Source organism: Haematobia irritans, chromosome 3 (genome assembly GCF_050003625.1).
Source record: "Haematobia irritans isolate KBUSLIRL chromosome 3, ASM5000362v1, whole genome shotgun sequence".
NCBI classification, from domain to species: Eukaryota; Metazoa; Arthropoda; class Insecta; order Diptera; family Muscidae; genus Haematobia; species Haematobia irritans.
Window position 1 is genome coordinate 41604069 of NC_134399.1, and position 13423 is coordinate 41617491.

General features: G+C 30.6%; 1 long non-coding RNA gene across 1 annotated transcript; it reads right to left on the bottom strand.

The window, feature by feature from the left end:
• Positions 1-6580: 6580 nt before the first annotated feature.
• Positions 6581-8094, bottom strand: LOC142229237 (uncharacterized). The gene is made up of 4 exons (XR_012720360.1): positions 7829-8094; positions 7115-7190; positions 6955-7047; positions 6581-6884 (listed from the first exon to the last, which is right to left on the bottom strand). It is a non-coding gene; the product is annotated as an uncharacterized LOC142229237 (long non-coding RNA).
• Between the last annotated feature and the right edge of the window lie 5329 nt (positions 8095-13423).

Below are 13423 nucleotides of genomic sequence, written 5' to 3' on the forward strand. Positions count from 1 at the left end.
AACTGCGGTTTATCTCCCAGACCTATATGTTACCCCACAAATGCTTATGATTACTAATTCTGTAATGGTGGTTTAGGGTATGATATAGTCGGCCCCGCTCGACTTTCTACTTTACTTACTTGTTTTACATATATTTTTTTACGTACACGGATGAAAAAGACTGTTTTTCATATGTTTGGCTATAAACATTATATGTTTGGAAAACAAATTTTTAAACACAATATTTTTGAGTGCAAGCATATATCCTTACAAACTTTGATCCTTACAAACTGTGTGGTCCGCTGTTCGAATCCCCGTCCGGCAAAAGGTAAAATTAAAATAAAAAAAATCATAAAATTGAATAATTTCTTCTACAATGTTTGTATTACAGAAAAAGGTGCTAAGAACTAAAAAATCTCGTGGAAGTGAGAAAGATGTGGGGGAATATACAATTAGGCAGAAACAAAATTTTGAGCATTCAGGTCGAAAACCTATGTTGTTAGCACCTATATTACCTGTTTATTTTCGTAATTCATTATGATTGTAAATATATAAATAAATAAATAAAATTTTGAGCACAATATGTTTGGGAGAATTTTTTTAAGCATATAATATTTTTGGGTGCAAAATGCTTCCAAACATATTATATGTTCACATAATAACATATTGTTTTTTGGAAGACAACATTATTGAATTTGGATGCAAAAATACAAAATGTTTGGAACTTAGACTACCCAAACATATATTGTTTAGACCAATATGCTTTCAAACATATTATATATTGGAAGAGATCAAACATATAAATGTTTGGGCAATACCCAAAAATGTATATGCTTGAAGCAAAATATGTTTGGGAGTATATGTTACAGAAGCGATTTTTTGTGAGGGTGTGGTGGTGGGTATTTAAGATTCGGCCCGGCCGAACTTACTGTATATACTTACTGTATATGCTTGTTATATTTTCACTTCATTTTTAAGAAGCCTGGTAAAATATTTAATTAAATTTTTTAAATCTTAATTGAATCAATTACTGTTTTTATTAAAAAATTTCACGTATATGGGAGCAAAACTTTGGTTTCTGTGGTAATATATGTGTATATCGCGCGAAAGGTATATATGGGAGCCATATCTAACTCTGAAACGATTTCAATAATGTCGAACAGATAATGTTCAAAACATAACAATATTTTTTTCTGTAGCGAATATCAGAATGCAAAACAAACATAAAAAAGCCGATACGAAGTTAAAAATAACAAACAAAATATTTACATATGTAAATAGTGGCAGATAATATAGAAAAACATTGGTGCCTAAGCTAGGGTTAATGGATCTAAATAATTTTTTAAATTGAACTTGTTTTAAGCACAAAATACATTAATTTAGTTGAAAAGGAATCGAGTTTTCAATTAAACCTGTAGTTGAGTTTCAACCCAAAATCAATTAATTTTTAAAATAAAAGATTTAGTTCAATTATTTTTCAATTTAGCGTTTAAAATCTATGTATTTAATCAATTGAAAAATTAATTGATTTCGGGTAAAACTCAACTCAACAACAGGTTTAATTGAAAACTCGGTTTGGATTTCGAAAAAAATCAGTCAATAATTTTATTGAATCAAATGAGAAATTAGTTTAAAAATAAATAAAATTCAGTTAATAATTATATTTTCACTTCATTCTTTAAGAAGCCTGGTAAAATATTTAATTTAATTTTTTAAATCTTAATTGAATTACTGTTTTTATTAAAAAATGTATTTATAAAAAATTATTTATTATTAAAATAATTGAAAATTTTCAGTCATTCTCTTAATTGTAGCATTATCTCATTTTAATGAAAATTTTAAATGAATCAATTAATTTTTGTAATGATCACGTGTATTTGTGAGAACTCTTATATATTCGAAAAAAAAAACAAAAATACGAAAATTAAAACGTTTTTTTTTTTTTTTTTGACAATAAACAAGTTTTTTAATACAATTTTTGTTTTGGGAATTAAAAATATGAATTGAAACCTTTATCACTTTGAAGTGATTATGAAAAAATTATTGATTTTTGCATGAAAAATGTTTTAAGAAATATTGCTCAATACCATTCCCAAATTTCGAATCAAAATTCCCCAAATGGGGATATCTGATAAAAGCGTAATTTTTTGTAATGTGCATATTTCTCAGATGTTTACCGATAGGATGTTGAAACCTTTCACAGTTAGTTAGTCAAGCCTCATGTGTCCATTTTTTTAAGAAATTTGTTTTTTTGCTTTGATGTATACAACTTTTAAACTAAAGAACATAGGTAAACAAACGGATCTAAACCTAAAAACGGAACTTCTCGGCCTTCAACGCCTACAAAACTCGAAAACTTAGAGAAAATACCTCAGCTTTCACACAAAGATAATATCTTTGATATCTTTATTCGTTCAAAAGTTGCGCAATTATTTCCCAAAAAACGATAAGATAAAACGTTGCTTAGACTCCCAACAAAAATTCAAATTCAAAATTCAATACTTACCAAAAAAACCAATGACTAATGAAAAATAAGTTGAGTACATGCTCAGATGGTGGTGGCAGCTGCCGTGGTCCACTTTGGTATGGAGGACAACAGCCTTGTGTACAACATTCTCTCGGTAAAGAGCAAATATGACCGCCTTCGCAAAATCGCGCAGCAACCTGCAAGAAATAAATACCAAAATTAGCCAACGGATATATTACAACGGTCTGACGAAATTATTTCTAAAAGTGCAAATTAACTATAGCTCTCTGTAATAACGAATAAGTACATCGAAATTTAAGACAAATCAAGTGTCCACGTGTGCGAGTTTTCACTGGTTTGATTTCAACAGTATTTTTGTATCTTAAAATGGCGATGCTTTAGTTTTATCCGTTTATATTTGCGATATAAAATTCTGAATTCCTTACATGTTGTGTTTTTCTGTAATAATGATATAAATAAATAAAAATATTCAGCCAGAAAAAAGTGAACCCACCATGAAAGAAAATGTAGCTTTAAATTAGAACATGATACAAATAAGTTAATAACTTTTATTAAATTGAAGAAAATTTATTTTAAAAAATACATTATTTTCTGTTGTTTAATAAAATTTCATATTTTGGAAGAAAAAATGGAATTAAAAATGTCTTTAGCGCTATATGAAGTTCTAGACTGACACAATTTAACTTCAAACTTCACCCATTTCAGGAAGCTATTTCCATATTTGGTAAAATTGTGTACTTCATTTGTATAAAACTGTTTTTCTCATTTTTAGTTCACGTCATTAAAGTAAGCAAAAAATAATTAAAATAAGAAATTTTTGAACTAAATTCATGAAATAAATAAAATTAAATCCGCCATAAAAAATGTCCTTGTCTTTCTTTTGAAGGTTAAATAATAATTATTAATACCTTTGTTTTCTTCAAAAAATTATCATATCTAAAAAATGTACTGAGGGGTTGGTTACCTTGGCCAATACTGTATGTCTGCAACATTTTTATGAAAGAAAAAAAAAGAAAAATTATGGCATAGTTCTATTCATATGATTTTGATTTGGCGCATACACAGACGAAAAAGACTTTTTTCACATGTTTCGGTGTAAAAATTATATGTTTGGAACTCAAATTTTTAGCAAATTATTTTTAAGCGCACGGACCACGGATACGGACCAGAAACAAATAATTAAGGATATAAAAAAACTGGTTTAAATGATCAAAATAAATTCAACTTCTTTAGAGTATAAAAAAGAAGTTGAGAAGAAAAAAACTGGTGTACGTTGGCATAATAAATAGATAATCACAAACAGGAACATAGAATGTAAGCTGGTGATAGGAACAATTGAAGCGATCAGATTGCAGGAATCGGTGAGACGACAATCAGGAAACAGTAAATAGAAGAAAATAATAGAACGGTAGTGGCAGGAACAATTTGCTGACAGACGATATAGGTTAACAGGAAGAACTTGGAAGACAGAAACAGTGATACATTCAGAGCAGGAGAGAAGTGAACTGGAACAATTCCCGAGACAGTCAATTTTTCTAAGGTACGAGGAAAAGAGACTTAGGTAGAATTATAACGAAGTTTCATGGCAAAGATTAAGATGCTGTGCGACATGTAGCAAAACCCGTTTAACAGTATGTATCGGATCAGATAAATCAAATACGTTGTTTACAGAGCCGATAAAAGGAACTGTGTTCCTCGTAATTATTTCTACAGACGGGTAGTTTCAATGGAAAATATTATCGTGTGACGCGTGAAGGCACATTATTGTTAAGTTTACTAATTAATTGTTGTGAGTTAATTTCACCTTTCAAGAGTCTAATAATGAAAACCACATCAACACTATACGTCTCCTCTCAAGTGTCGGTAAATCTATCAATTTCAAGCGATTGACATAAGGAGGGAGATCCTAAGGATCAGTCCAACCTAAACCACGTAACGCAAAAAGTAGAAATCTCCTCTGAACAGATTCTACTCTATCAACATAACATTGATAACTGGGAGACCAAACGACAGACGCATATTCCAGGAATGGACGGACAAGTGAAGTGTACACACAAAAAATTATCACCGAAATTTTTTCAATTAAACATTTAATTGAATTTGGAAACGGATTCAATTAATATGTTAATTGATTCAATTAATTATTTAATCAAATCCGAATAAAAACCAATTAAAATATGATTGATATTTGTTACGTTTCCAATTAAAATATTAATTGATTCAATCAATTTGTTAATCAATTCGGAAATAATTTTCAATTACAAACGTGATTGAAAATTTTTCCGTTTCCAATTACACATGTGATTGATCCAATCACCTTTGTGATTGAAATTGAATAATTTTGAGCGATGGAAAGAGCGAAAAGAGAACAAGAGAATGGGTAATTATTCAACAACGTATGATAGAGAGATTAGTCTGTGGAAGTAACTCGTAACGAAAGGTTGTGTTTTTGTTTTTCGGTTAAATTGAAAAGCATGATTGGCGACATTCTGTCTGCTGCGTTCGAAATGTGTGCATAAATATTATGAACGCAACAACAAATCATAGCAAAGGGTTGAAATAAATAAAGTGTGCAACAACAAATGGCCACGTGGTAAAGGTTTGAAAAAATATATGGCAGAACGCATTTGAAATTACCTGTTTGTATTTTGTGGTATTGTAAAAATGGAAAACAATCTACGTTTATCGAAGGTAAGCAATTGTGAAATGTGAATACAGTTTTCCATTGAAGCCTGTTTACATTAAATGGACTAAAATAATATATTTTTTATTCGTTTCTTTTAGTGACCAATTTTATTTCGTGAAATTAACCAATCAATCCCATCAACTCCATCATTTGCCTTTTCAGTTTGAAACCAAGTAGAGAGATGTATACATGATATATAAACTAATGAGCTGAATTATGCAATGGTAAAAAAGTTCCTTCTTTTGATTTAAAAATATGAAAAATATCCGAAAATAATGAAAATATGTATTTTCCATTTACATTTTTATCTATTTCCAGAATTTGCAAAGTATCATCAATATATAATGTATATATAATGTGGTATCACAATGGACTGAATAGTCTAAGTGAGCCTGAATCTTAATCGGGCTGCCACTTTAACCTAACCTAACCTAACCATCATCAATATAATACCAAATATTACATTGCTTTGCCATTATTCTTGTCTTTGATTGGTTCAAGTTTTAATAGACGATTTTAATGTGTGGAAATTTTGGAAAGGAATTGTTACTAAAATTAAATTACCGAGCTCCTTAATACACCTTTTTATGCTAAAAGACTACAACTGCAAAAGAAGATTATAAATCTGCAACCTGGAACTAAGAATTGAACTTTATATTCAATGCAGGTAATGTTTAACAAAATTAACTTTTAATTGAACAAAATTAAATTCGAATTATTCTGTTTACTTTCAGAAAAACTAATTTAGCTTACAGGCTGCTGATTTATTGGAAATCTAGGCGCATCTACATATTAGAAGGAACATGCTGACATCGTTAATAAAGGGTGATTCTTTTGAGGTTAGGATTTTCATGCATTAGTATTTGACAGATCACGTGGGATTTCAGACATGGTGTCAAAGAGAAAGATGCTCAGTATGCTTTGACATTTCATCATGAATAGACGAACGATCTGCCACAACGTCGAATTTTCAGTGAATGGGCCCTAGAAAAGTTGGCAGAAAATCCGCTTTTTTATCGACAAATTTTGTTCAGCGATGAGGCTCATTTCTGGTTGAATGGCTACACCGAAAAAAAAGTTTACTATTGTTTACGAAAAATGAACTAACCCATAGTAAGAATGACCATGATTTGGCGCCAAAGATTTTTTTCATCTAGATAAGTTCATGATTTTCTTATAAATAAGTTTATGTATTGCATCGTATTTTAGTTCATTCTTACTACGCTGAGGGAAGAATGTACTTACACTCATTCAAAATATTCCTGCTATCCGGAAAAATGAACAAGTTTTTGGGAATCCTATATTTAGAAATTGGTTTCAAATAAACTATTTATCAGTATAATTTTCAAAGAAGTAAATAAATTTAGGAATTAAAGGTACAACAAGCCTGTATACAACTAAGAAATTTTTCGTACAATATAAGACAATTTTTCATAACTACCAGTATTTTATTTCAAAAAATTATTATTATATTACATAAAACTATGGCTTATGATATACAATAAAAGAAATGTTTTTATTTGTACGCTGTATGTTGTTACTTTTCCGTAGTTAGTAATTGCTTCTTCAAAAGAGTAATATTCTATGTTAGTAGAATGAAACTAATTAATATCAATTTCCATTTTCTATCCATATGAAAGATATATGCCATAAGTTGCTATTTTCATTTCATTTTTGTCCAATTTCACCGATTTCGCTAGTTTTTGTTGTGTGGATTTGCGTCATAAGCCTCTGAAGTTAAAAAGGTATATGAAATATAAAAATATTATCAAATTCTATGGTATTTTGATCTTTAACTTACAAGAGAATTTTCTTAGAGCCAATAGGGATATCAGCTTAGATAGCATTAAACAGTAAGAAGATTCCAAAAAATACCATTAGATTTGCTGTCATCCTGCAAATGAAAATTATTTTTAATAAATAGAAATTTTGGCTTTATTACAAATGGACGAAAAACTTACCACATTGAAAAAAAAATCATCCAATTACTACATTAGTGGAATCATATCCATGCACAAATGGGACATTTTTGAAATCCTTCTCAGAATATAAATGAAATAAAAATATTATAAAATTAGATATAATTTCCACTTGTCAATATAGCATTTAGTATTTATGGTGGATATTAAGTTCGAGTTTAGTGGCTAAAATCCCAATTTTTCATGATTAGTTTTCTTTAGAAATACATGGGAACAAAATTGAACCGTTTTTGTGTTCATTTAAAATTTATATCAAATTTTTAGTAATTTGAGGTTGCTGAATCCAAATTTACACTTGTTTTTTTAAGAGCTCGACTTTTTGAGATATACGGTTATGTTCAAAATTAAGGGACTTCCGCTATATATATTGGAATAACTTGAAAACAATTCATCATATTAAATTAAAAAACAGCGTTCTACATAAGCTTAAAAACGATTTTCTGTTCTTAATCGTGTAATCCATTTAAAGAATATAAACTTTATAAAAAACTTGTTTCGAGCTATTCTCCATCAAGTTATATTTAAATTTGCATCGAAGGCGTATAATTTTATACTTTTCTTACTGATTTATTTCTGATTTTAGCACCTAAACTCGAACTTAGTACACACCTTAAGGACTCGCTATAACATAAAAATATAGACTCAAAAAATTGTACTGTGATCCAGATGTAGAGTAAATATAGATCATTTTATTACCACTCATTATGAATATTTTTATGTAAACCAATTTAAAACCGCACTAATTTTAAATTATTAATAGAAATATACAGTTTCTTAATATGTGATTTATTTTAGAGTTATTTATTTTTTATCAATATAAAGTGTTTTTGTTTTCTCTAACATCACACCATTCACTTATCAGTTTCTAAAATGTTACGAAATAAATGTATTTTTATTAATAAACACAAATACCGCACGCAAGCGCACACCGTGTGCGCTTCATAAATGCATCAACAGAACTGAATGCACCAATAAAACTCAAAGACACAAATAGTCATAAAGGACACATATGTAAAGAAAAACAACTCCACACACACATGATCCCTTTCTGATCTCGCTATTGCAACAAAACAACTATCACCACAAAAGATAAAGGGTGATTTGTTAAGAGCTTGATAACTTTTTTTTAAAAAAAAACGCATAAAATTTGCAAAATCTCATCGGTTCTTTATTTGAAACGTTAGATTGGTCCATGACATTTACTTTTTGAAGATAATTTCATTTAAATGTTGACCGCGGCTGCGTCTTAGGTGGTCCATTCGGAAAGTCCAATTTTGGGCAACTTTTTCGAGCATTTCGGCCGGAATAGCCCGAATTTCTTCGGAAATGTTGTCTTCCAAAGCTGGAATAGTTGCTGGCTTATTTCTGTAGACTTTAGACTTGACGTAGCCCCACAAAAAATAGTCTAAAGGCGTCAAATCGCATGATCTTGGTGGCCAACTTACCGGTCCATTTCTTGAGATGAATTGTTCTCCGAAGTTTTCCCTCAAAATGGCCATAGAATCGCGAGCTGTGTGGCATGTAGCGCCATCTTGTTGAAACCACATGTCAACCAAGTTCAGTTCTTCCATTTTTGGCAACAAAAAGTTTGTTAGCATCGAACGATAGCGATCGCCATTCACCGTAACGTTGCGTCCAACAGCATCTTTGAAAAAATACGGTCCAATGATTCCACCAGCGTACAAACCACACCAAACAGTGCATTTTTCGGGATGCATGGGCAGTTCTTGAACGGCTTCTGGTTGCTCTTCACTCCAAATGCGGCAATTTTGCTTATTTACGTAGCCATTCAACCAGAAATGAGCCTCATCGCTGAACAAAATTTGTCGATAAAAAAGCGGATTTTCTGCCACTGATTTTGGTAATAAAATTCAATGATTTGCAAGCGTTGCTCGTTAGTAAGTCTATTCATGATGAAATGTCAAAGCATACTGAGCATCTTTCTCTTTGACACGATGTCTGAAATCCCACGTGATCTGTCAAATACTAATGCATGAAAATCCTAACCTCAAAAGAATCACCCTTTACCAACAACACACATTCCATAACATCATCGCAATAACAAACACAAACAAAAAAAAAAAAAGATGATGCAATAATTTCATAATTTCTTCTCACTTCAATTTCCAGTATCACGTTTATTGATTAGTTGGTATTCTATCTATAGGATAAGGTAAAATATATTCAAAATTTACGAGGAATCCATAAAAAATTATATACACCCGTCAAGGATTAAATTAACTACTTTTTATTCTACTTTATCTAAAATTTTCAATGTGAGGAACTTTACTCCAACTTATAGTAAAAACCGAAATAAGCTGTAGGAAGCCGCCATACGAATCGGTACTGTGGTTAAGTTAATTTTTACTATAAAAATTTTTTTCCATACAAAAATTTTTTTTAGTAAATTGTCCACATTTCGTAGTAAGATTTTTATATTGCCTATGTCTTTTTATAATACAATCAACGATGCATTAACTATTGTATTGGAAATTTATTTAAGGAAAAATCCGTCCCATTTCGTAGTTAGTGAACTAAAAAACATTTACAGAATTTTTATAAGTTTTCCTTTAGCTAAGTTAATTTTCGCAGTGGTTACGAAAAATGAACTATATTACAGTAAATTTTTTGAACTATGTGGAAGTTAAACTGGTCCTAAAATTAACAAGACACCTTTTTTTCTGTGTACGTAAATAAGCAAAATTGCCGCATTTGGAGTGAAGAGCAACCAGAAGCCGTTCAAGAACTGCCCATGCATCCCGAAAAATGCACTGTTTGGTGTGGTTTGTACGCTGGTGGAATCATTGGACCGTATTTTTTCACAGATGCTGTTGGACGCAACGTTACGGTGAATGGCGATCGCTATCGTTCGATGCTAACAAACTTTTTGTTGCCAAAAATGGAAGAACTGAACTTGGTTGACATGTGGTTTCAACAAGATGGCGCTACATGCCACACAGCTCGCGATTCTATGGCCATTTTGAGGGAAAACTTCGGAGAACAATTCATCTCAAGAAATGGACCGGTAAGTTGGCCACCAAGATCATGCGATTTGACGCCTTTAGACTATTTTTTGTGGGGCTACGTCAAGTCTAAAGTCTACAGAAATAAGCCAGCAACTATTCCAGCTTTGGAAGACAACATTTCCGAAGAAATTCGGGCTATTCCGGCCGAAATGCTCGAAAAAGTTGCCCAAAATTGGACTTTCCGAATGGACCACCTAAGACGCAGCCGCGGTCAACATTTAAATGAAATTATCTTCAAAAAGTAAATGTCATGGACCAGTCTAACGTTTCAAATAAAGAACCGATGAGATTTTGCAAATTTTATGCATTTTTTTTAAAACAAAAGTTATCAAGCTCTTAACAAATCACCCTTTATGATAAGGAAGATAATGATTTATATAGTTTATTTTTTTTTTACCCGTTAGTTGTTATTGATCATAATTGTATGTCTAAGTTATGTTAGAACAAACCACACAAATGATAAAAACCAAATTCTTTAGTCTAAGCATAATTCAAGAAAATAAAATATTGAAGATTTTTTATAAGAAACGCACACTGAAAAAACAGTGAATGCACCATTACAAACGTTGGCATCACGCCGATGTCCTAAAAATAAGTAAATACTTTTCGACAAATTCAAGAAAATTTATTAGACATAACTAAGTTCTTTCACTTGTTAAAGAAAATTTTGTAGTTTGAAGGAAAAACTTGGAGTTCAAAATTGCAAGAATGTCTTTAGTGACATACGAAGTTCATGATGGACGCATTTTTGGTAAAATTTACATATTTAAAGAAATTCTGAAATATTTTGTGGAAGACACGAATTTAGTTAATCTTTATGTTTCATTTGAGTATATTGTTTTCCTTGATATTAGTTAATTTAACTAACGTACACAAAAAATTATTAGAGTAAAATAAACTTCCTCCAAACATAATAATTCCATGAGCTAAAATAAAGTAAAATTGGCTTTAGTAAAATAGAGAGTTCACTTTTTTTGAGTGTAGACAAAAGAAATACGAGTATAGGAACATTTCCTATATTCTGACATGTGTGTTTCCTTAAGTTTCGAATTGGATTGAATAATTCTTAGTACGAATGAACTAAAATATTTTCTATGCCAAGTGTTATTCGTATGTATTATAAGCTTTCTATAGTAAAGGCAGTCAGAATTATCATTTTATAAGAAATTTTACTAAAATTTGAGGAAACTTGGTTTTAGTTCGGTTTTTGTTTATTTTTAAGAATGTTTTGTTATCAGGAATAAAATTTTCATGTTCAGTAGTAAATTCTCATACCCAGCGAAGAAAACAGTATAAGTAAAATTCCATGCCTTATTCTAGTTAATAAACTATTCCTAACTCCTTTCAGTTTAGGATTTTTTTACTGAAACAAGTAAATAGACAATTATCGTTATAAGTTACATTTATATAGCATAGTTTGCAGCGCCCACGAGTCCATGCAAACATACCATTATTTAACAGAAACATACATTTGTTGGCCACGTGGGGCAGTGGTTAGGTCTGCCTTGCATGCAAAGGGTCGTGGGTTGAATCCCTTCTCCGACCGAACACCATTTTTTTGTTTTTAATTGACACATTTATATTTATACTATATTAAATTTTTATAATGAAACTTCGAAATGTGTTTATTAAAGATTTACAGTCAGAAACAGTGTTTGATATAAACGAAATGGACTGAGCTTTTGGATAAAATATTATTGTTTTATTGCAAAACTAACAATTTTGTAGCAAAAAACTGTTTTTGGTATAAAAGTTTGAAATTTTGGAAGGAATTCAAAAACTCTAACAAAAGAAGAACGTGGAGTCGAGTATAAACATACATAAATAATTTTATAATGTACAGCAATCCCTCGATTTACGTCGCCTCGGTTTTCGTTGTTTCGATTTACGTCGTCAAATTTTTCGTTCCATCCAACTTCGATTTACGTCGCCATTCAATTTACGTCGTCGATTTTTTTGCTAACTTTATCAGAAACGCCTTCCATAATTGAAATAAGTACTAACGATGATGACATCGAAACATTTATTTCTGAAAATTTTACCGAAAATTCGTCAAATTGTGATTGATGTTGCATATACGTATATATGTTTATTCGAAATTTGTGTCCCAAAACATTTAGTGTTAGTTTAGGAACATTACATGTTTGCACTTAAATACATTGTGTTTAAAAATTGTGCCCGAAACACATTTTGTTTATATCGGAACATATGAAAAACATATTTTCTAACAGTGTATATAAGTACAAACAAATGCCAGTTTAAAAATCCAAATTATAACGGATTCTTCAAAGAACAAAATGTTTTCTTAATTTTAAAAAAGCTTTATATCAAAGATGCTAAATCAAGTTCAAATTTATATTGGCAGGAATTCGAGATTATCTCGACTTGTGGAAATCTAAAAAATTAAGTAAAATTTAGGTAAATTTTCGCACGAGGTAGTTAATTTTTCCCATCAAACAGTTTACAAAACATAAATCATTCTAAAACAAGAAATGTATTGTAATAACAAAATACAAGAAGCTTTTACAATGGTCACAGTGGACAGTCTCTTCCGCTATAGTACGATTTTTTGTAACAGGAAACTTTTCCAATTAAAGTCTTAATTGAGTTTTAAACAAGTACGGAAGTATAAAGCCGGGCGGGGCCGACTATATTATACCCTGTACCACTTTGTAGATCTAAATTTTCGATATCATATCACATCCGTCAAATGTGTTGGGTGCTATATATAAAGGTTTGTCCTAAATACATACATTTAAATATCACTCGATCTGGACAGAATTTGATAGACTTCTACAAAATCTACAGGCTCAAAATTTTAGTCGGCTAATGCACTAGAGTGGAACAAAATGTTAGTAAAAATATATGGGAAACATTTAAATCTGAAACAATTTTAAGGAAACATTGCAAGAGTTTATTTATGATTTATCGCTCGATATATATGTATTAGAAGTTTAGGAAAATTAGAGTCATTTTTACAACTTTTCGACAAAGTAGTGGCGATTTTACAAGGAAAATGTTGGTATTTTAACCATTTTTGTCGAAATCAGAAAAACATATATATGAGAGCCATATCTAAATCTGAACCGATTGCAACCAAATTTGGAACGCATAGCTACAATGCTAATTCTACTCCCTGTGCAAAATTTCAACTAAATCGGAGTTAAAAATTGGCCTCTGTGGTCATATGAGTGTAAATCGGGCGAAAGCTATATATGGGAGATATATCCAAATCTGAACCGATTTCAACCAAATTTGGCACGCA